Here is a 7,214-nt window from a genome sequence, read left to right as displayed (position 1 = left end):
TTCCGGGCGACTCTTTACCATCCCTATTCATTAGTACGTTAATCAAGGCTGTAATCCCAGCGAAGAGGTGCCCGTGCATTCCTGCTGCAGCTCAAGGCGCCTCTCGGGTGCGCACCTACGCGCAGTGCTGCGCAGCTCCCGATCCCCACTCCGAGGGGCTACCTCCACCGAGGGGCTATTTTCTTACATTACCGTAGGCTCCGGGTAAGAAAACTAACAAACCCTTCTAATACAGTTTAAAACACTTTGATGTTTTGCCAAGAAACACACTTCCTTAAAGAGACAAGTCAACATTTGTTTTTCACATTAAATGGTGTTTAGTTGCCACTGAAAAAATGATGCTGAAGGACCACTTTTTAATTCGATGTATAACAACCGCGGGGGTCTAAGAGAAAATAACGGCGAAAGCTATAGACACAAATAACTAAATTACCAAAACGTTAGTATATCTCCTAGGTTCATTAATATGTAACAGACTCCCCAGTTAATCTCCAAAAGCCAGTGTTCCCCCTCTAAAATAGCACTCTGGGACGAATTGTACAGGAGATCAATCACTGCTAATGCAGTAAGGTTTACTGCAAGGGGGGAAAAAGCTATTTACACCTTCAAATAGAAGCTTTTGAGATTTAAGAGTAAGGGTCATACATCACCAAGAATAAATGATTATGAATTGGTAAACGCGCCCTCCAGCCATTAGCTATGCGACTCGATTTATCATTTCTGGGTGTTTTTCTTTTTAAAATCATCTGGCTGTTTGAAAAGAAAAGCATGACGGAGAAAAAAAACACCGCGGGAAAGTTTGTTTTTGCATATACTATAAGTCATCAAAACATGGCTATTCAGAAATAAACAGGGTCACTTATGAACTGATTAACAAGAGACAATAAAGCCCTTCCATTGTACACTTTTATGACTAAGGGATCGGTGGGCTTCTCCCAGCCCAGCCTCCGGCCGCTTCTGCCCTTTTTCCTCCTTACGTTATAAGTTGCAAATCCGCTAATGTTGTAAGAAATCATTTACACCCTAAAAATGAGTTACCAGTGTCTTTCCGTCGCCTGACTTATATTGAACTTACATTACAGGGAACATTTTGCCAGTTTTCAACAATTACCAGTCGTTAGCCAAGATACCCACAAACAGCCGTGTAAGGGCTGGACAGGGAGGACCTGCCCTGGCAGCGGATGTGGGATGACAGGGCAGGACACTTCTCGTTCCTTGTCTCCGTTAGAAAAAAAAAGACATGAGGGCTCCTTTGGGTGGAAAACCTTGCAACCTAAGTCGGTGGAAGCCGGCTCAGCCCCTCTGGCGATATTTGGAGATCTTTTTTCTTGTGTGCGTGTCGTTGGTTTCTTTTAATTTTAAAATTTTTATTATTGAAATTGCTTCACAATTCCAAGCAAACCTTTTTCCACTTAGGCTGTGCTCAGGGCGGTGGGAATGTTGCTCATCAAATTAAGTAATTTATAATAAAACACATGTTTCAGAGATGGGAAAGAATGACAGGGTGTTGTCGAAGGGCGGGGGGAGGAGAGTTGCGGCCGCATCAGCCCTGCTGGCCCCGGGTTTGGGGCTGGCACCTGAACCTTCCGTCCGGGGACACAGACGGGACAACCGACAGGCGAGGGTGGAGGGCATTAAAAAAACGGGTTTCTGAAGGGGAATCTCCTGCCATCTTGTTGAAATCTTTTCCGCCCCGTTAAATAACTGAGCGCCAGGCCAGAGGCAGGATACTGGCGGTGGGCAGGGGACACGGGCGAGGGGCACCTCCCTGGAGCACCTTTCTGAACGTGGCCTTCAGAAACGTTGAAGCCAGGTCAGATCCTCCAGGCTTCTCGGGGGAGGCGTGTTAGGAACCTACGCTCGGGAAGGCCTCCGGGGAAAACGTAAAGCTCCCTAAACTGTTACATCCCGCTGCCCCGATACGTCGGGTCTCAATTGTGACAAGTGCCTGTTTTCTTAGGGTAAGAGATTTAATATGTCTGGTGAAAGGGTCTGTGGCAGTGAGGCTCACAGCAGGTAATCAGCTCTGCTAGGGGGCTTTTTAGTCCCACTTCTAACACTCCTAACATATTTGCAAGATTTGGGAATAAAGCGAATTGCTTGTAGACTCAAGGAAGAGCTGAGATTTCTGGTTTGTTTTACAAGCTCGTTACAGGCACATTTGGCCAAAGGGCACTGTTTTATGTAAAGACAAAGACACAGAGCCCGTTCTGGGGAACGCGGGGCTTTTACAAAACTCCCCTCCGTGGCTTATTGTCTACTGGGTGGCTTTGAGGGAAAGAAAAAAAAAAAAAAAAAGCCAGGCAGTTGCACGCGATGGGTTTGCTGACCCTCCGGGTGCAAATCCTTGTTGGAAGCACCTGGAGACATTTATCAGGCGGTGCTGTCCTCTCTTGGTTTCTTGGCTTTTCCCTGCTCTCCGCGGTAAGCGCTCCTGCGCCAGCCGCGCAGAGCAGCAGAGCGGCAGGCGGAAGGGGCGCAGGACCCCACGCCGGGAGCCACCCCTTGCCCCTCGCCCACCAAAAGAGTCGCCGGGTGGGGTGTGGACAGGGCAGGCAGGCGGGCTGGCCCCGCGCAGCGACTTCTGCACACGTACGCGCAAGCCAGCGCCTCCTGCCCCCCCACACCCCGACATGAGGAGTGATAATAAACTCATAATTCCCCTTTGTCACAGGAGAGGGAAGGGAGGCTGACGCTGCTCCTTGCCTCCACAGGAACCCCACTAGATCGTCGACTTCTTGGTCCACCAGAGAGGAATGTGGTGCAAGGCGTTTTCCTCAGAAATCCTCTTTTCTTTAAGAAGCCGATCTCACAGCGCAGAAGGAAAAAATATTCTGAGATGGTCTAGTTCTTTGAAATAGATGAGATTGTTTCCTTGAATATCTAATGTTGTAATTCCAATTCGAAGTATACCCATTTCCTCTTTATTACATCATTCTGCATTTTATTTCTATGATTTTATGTTTTACTGCTGTTCCTGCAAGTCTATATTTTCAGCGTTATAGAAAGTCTCTGAAGATCCATAAGATTATTATTTATCTGACTTTCTGTGTCTCCGAGTGCTGTATACATTATATAATTGCTTTAAAATGTTTTCATAAATTACATTCAGAAATGTGTCATAGTAAATTACCTTTGTAATAAAATGTAAAAAATGCAAATGGCTGTTGTCTTTATTACGTTTTAAACCATTGGTTTATCTGCACTATTTCACTTGTCAGTTGCACAATATGTTGTATAAAGGGAAAGCACAGTTTGATAACAGATAGATGGAACCTCGTGTGTAATCTAGCAGGCACGTACAGTTTGGGTCATTTCCTTATCTCCCGCAGAAAAGACATTATCCCCCTCATATTTACATACTTTTCAATATTTGTCAAACAATCATAAATTATAAATTAATGAAATGTTCGACAGTCTTCAGAGATCAGACTAATGAAGACATTTACCTTTTAGGTGATTTGGAGTCTCATCTTTGTAAGTTTAATGACATTTAGACTCTCACGGTTTATTAGGCTTTATTAGATTTGTCCTTCACTCCTGCTGTCATTCAGATGTCTCTGCATAAACATCACCTGCTTCAGGTACAAGAACAAATCGACTTCTTACAGGAATGCTCTGAATCAGCAGGGCCACTACGCCCGGACGCGGAGGGGCGCGGAGCGGGGCGCCGGGGGCCGCGCAGGCCGCATGGAGCTGGCCTCGCCCGGGGCCCGCAGGCTGCTGGCCGCTCCGGTCGGGGCTGGCAGCCCGCTGCCCAGCCACCGCCTGCGGCTGGGAGTCATTAAATGCCCTCCCCGACCAAGAAATGCATGTGCGTTCGATTACGCCGGAGCCCTCGTCCGGGCAGACAGGCGCACCCACCCACCCCGGCAGCCCGGGCCTCTCGGGGCCCTCCTGGTGGGACTCCTGAGCCACGTCCGAGCGTACCCAGGACACGAGGCAGCTTTTACTACATTGTTGTTCAGGATTAGTGCTTTTTTTTTTTGGCTTTTTTTTTTTTTTTGACCGAGGGTGTTTGGCACTCCTGCGCGCTGGGCCGGGCGCGGCGATGCCCGGCCGGGCAGGCAGCCTGTCCCCGCTCGGCGCCGTGCAGGGAACTCGCTCTGATGGATGGTACCTGCCTCCCCAACATGATTAGGCTGCAGAAATTAAGTTGCCCCTAGAAAGGTCGGCACTCGTCCCCCTCCACCTTTGCTTGGAGACGCGCACGCTAAATCCCGCTGGCCAGACCCTGGCGCCATCTTCCTGGGAACAAAGACCCGGGGCTCCCTCAGCCTCGTCGCAGCCCTGTAATCGAGTTTCCTAATTGCATTACTCCGCTCGCAAATGTCAGGAGCATGTGCTGGGGCACGGTGACATCCCCCCTTCCGCAAGCTTCCCTCCCCGGGGGCCGCACGGGGGCCCGCCGCCGTGCCTCGACGCCCGGCGCACCCGGCCAGCCGGCTCCGCTCCGCTCCCCTCCGCCGGCCCCGGGAGCGGGAAGCGGGCAGGCGGGGACGGACGCTGCCTCATAGCCTTTGCACTTCATCAAATATAGATCAGGTCTAAACCTCGCGCTCCGAACCTCGAGCATTGTTTGCAGAGGCTTCCAAATATTTCCAAACAACGCTTTTTAAAAACACAATGGAGAGTTATTAAAGCGCTTGTTGGTAAAGTGAGCATGTGTTCTGCAATCATCAAAAATTGATATGTACCGCCAGTAAAGTAATTACGCACCATCCTGAGGATACGAGAACAGTACATTGTTAATCCACTTGCACACCCGTTGACTTGCAGCATCAGGCTGCAAATAGCTTAATTAAGTCACACACGTGGAATATAACCATATTGTTACATTGCATTATGCACACTATATCTCAATTTATTGGGACAATTAATGCTAGTGATAGACCTCGGGCAAAAAATATTAACCGCAAAGCACTAAAGTTGCATTCTGGTGACATTTGCAGTACGGGGAGTAAACATTGGAACAAGACACAACCTTCCGAGAACTGCAAGGACTTCCGAGGATGCCTCCTGCCCCCAAGCCCGTCCTTAGCACGCACTTTGGCCAGCCGGAGGGAAAGATCTCCGCAATGCTCCGTTCCTTAGCTGTGTCCTGACTTGCGAAAACACTCCGAGAGCCAAACTCTCTCACTCTTCTTGACTCTAGGGAAGTTTGGGCTGGATGGGAGCTCCGGTATCGTTCCTCAGAGGATGTGAAGTCCAGAGCAAGGGGGCTCAGAGCCAGAGCGGGTTTCCCCGCAGTGTTGAGGAAGGGTGATGTAGCGGGGAGAGGTGGGATTGAACCCCCACGTTTCACGGGCAGCTTGGAGCTGTGAGGTCCACACTAGCCTGTCAAACAGCTTGCACACCCATGACCGCGACCATATACCGATACCTCGCACAGGGGAGCGGTGAGCCTGCATCTCGGGGCACGATCCCGGGGTGGCTTCGGGCCCGCCGTGCCCCGAGCGGGGCAGAGCCGTCCCGATGCGCCCGCATCCCGGCTCAGAGGGGCACAACGAATGAAAGGTCGGCAGCGCCCACGGTGGGGATGCCCAGCCCGGGCGGCAGCGCTCAGCCCCAAGTCTGGGGCCAGCCTGCCCCCTCGACACCCCTGGCGGCAGTGCCCCCCCAGGGGTCGCACCCCGATGGAGCCCCGAGGGTGAAACTAACGCCAGTAGTGCTCACAGCACCCCGGCTTCCCGGGGGATCTCCAAGCACTCTATACAGGCTACAGAGCCGGCGCTGGGAGAGGCGGGGGGACCTGCCTAACGCAGGGTGCACGCTGGGGGGGCAGCGCCAAGGGTGCAGCTCCGGGATAGTAGCGGGGCTCTGCCCCTCCAGACTGTTGTCCGGGTCATTCGTGTGAGCAGGCACAGGTACGCGTCTGGGAGCATGCAGCTGGGACGCACTTCTTTAGCACCCGATTTGCACCTTTTCCTGCAAAACCACTCAGAATCGATATTATTTTCTGAGGAACAAAACATCCCCAAATCAAAACCAAAACGTCTTCGTTTCACCGATTTAACTGCCTCCTCCAAATTTCCTAAGAGTGTCTCGATGGTGCGCTGTCATTCCCATCGGGACGAAGTCTTTTCAAGTTTCCCCAGCCTGTGATATTTAGGGGTGCAAAGGGCTATTTTCAACCTCGCGAGTGCCTGATTTAACGGTTTTCTCAAGCGTTTTGGGAAAAAGACGTCCAGAAGGTAACCAGGATTCCCCCAGACGTCTGTCTTGCCTACATCGAGGTGACCCGTGAAGGGTAGCCCCGGATACAGGCAGGAACCGGGTTAGACCCGTGCCCTGGGCAGGAGTGGGGGCTGCAGCAGGGCAGGGGTGCCAAGTGGGACACACGCGTCCACTCCCACCCCCTGTGGCCGGCTCCGCTCAGCCCCACACACACACGAGTGGAGGGTAGTCCGGAACTGGTTTTTTCCGTAGTTTCCCCCGCTAGATTCACTTTAACTCCTATTTCAGCACTTCTCGCAAGCTGCCGTACCGAAGGGGGAAACGACTGCAAACTGATTTCTGCTCCTGACCACTAGCGTGGGTGGTGCCGTGGTCATCCCGGCAGCTCCCGTCGGGGAACCCACCCCGGCACGGAGGTCGTTAGGCGTTAGGAAACTGCACAGTAAATTTGCTCTTTGAAAGGTGACTGTGCCCACTGCGCGCCTCACACACGCAAACACACGCTCCTTCCTCTGTTCCGTATCTGGCTTTTAGCAGGGTTGCGCGTTATTCTTCTTCCATTTCGTTTAATTGTTTACAAATTGAACCCAATATTAGATTTAAAATCTCCACCACCGCCGGGAAACAGCCAGCTCACGGGGATTCCCTTCTCCCTGCGGCTCCCAGGGGGTGTCGGCAGCTGGACCACGGGCAGGACCTTCCGCCCCTTTAGGGAGCGGGCAGCACCTGCCGCCCCCACTCGTGGGCCCGACGGCTGCCTCCCTGCGGAGGGACGCGCAGCGCTCCTGCGGGGACCTGCGCACCGGCCGCCGCGCTACCTGAGGCAGACGCGCGGAGGCTGCGCTCCCCGCCCGCGAGGTTGCCCGCGACGGGAGGGCTCCCGGGGCACAGGTGACTTCGGGCACCGGGACGGCTCTGGCCGCACCGCGGCCGCCCCAGACCCCTCGTGCGTGGCCTGCGCGGCCCGGCCCGGGGGCAGGAGGGGCTGGATCCGGCCCGCCGACTCTCGGTCTCGAAGCCAGGGGCAGAGGTGAACG

Source organism: Caloenas nicobarica, chromosome 8, assembly GCF_036013445.1.
Source record: "Caloenas nicobarica isolate bCalNic1 chromosome 8, bCalNic1.hap1, whole genome shotgun sequence".
NCBI lineage: Eukaryota > Metazoa > Chordata > Aves > Columbiformes > Columbidae > Caloenas > Caloenas nicobarica.
Note: the sequence above shows the minus strand (reverse complement) of the source record.